The following is a 733-nucleotide window of genomic DNA, read 5'->3' as shown; positions in this document are numbered from 1 at the left end:
ACAAAACTTTCATGCAATGTATCACGGTGTCAGTTGCTTACTCGCGTAAGCAGCAAAGACTTTCACATTTGTTGCTTCCTCCATCTAACAGACACGAGGCAGGCTGGAAATCATATTAGTTACAGGGTGGATCGTTTGTACAAATCCAGTGCAAAATAATTCCCCCCTCCCCAAATATAAATAGCAATCAACTAATTAGGGTTATGTGCGCTGGAAATTCAACTGTTCGATTTATCCCTAAACCTAGTCTGATAATTATTAATTTGTGATTTTGAACCACTTTGAAAGTCGCCACCCGCTGTTTTAAAAGCCTAGGTACCCTCCGAAATATTAGCAGGATACTCCCCTGTTTTAGGAGATAGGTTGACCTACTTTCCTTTCAAACTTTTTTCTCCGAAATATTACACAAGATCACTTTGAAAATCCTCCCCTTTCGTGAACTAGCGTGACCTAATTTCTCATTTACATTTATATTATACTATTTCAGAGCTTACCCAAAGACAAGTAATTTTTAAATGTCGACATGCCTTGGTTTGCGTGCGAGTTAGTTTAAATCGGGCAGAAAACATCATATATTGGCAAAATGTTTAGTAATGTCATGTACTTTCAGCATTCATAAATAGCACTCTTTGTAATGCTGCTGACCTAGTATCAAATATTCGCATCACAATGCCACTTGCGAGGTTTCCATATATTTCAACGACACTAATAGGAACGATGACACCAAAGAGTT

This window comes from Styela clava, chromosome 5 (assembly GCF_964204865.1).
Source record: "Styela clava chromosome 5, kaStyClav1.hap1.2, whole genome shotgun sequence".
Classification (NCBI taxonomy): Eukaryota; Metazoa; Chordata; class Ascidiacea; order Stolidobranchia; family Styelidae; genus Styela; species Styela clava.
This window is presented reverse-complemented; position numbering follows the sequence as displayed.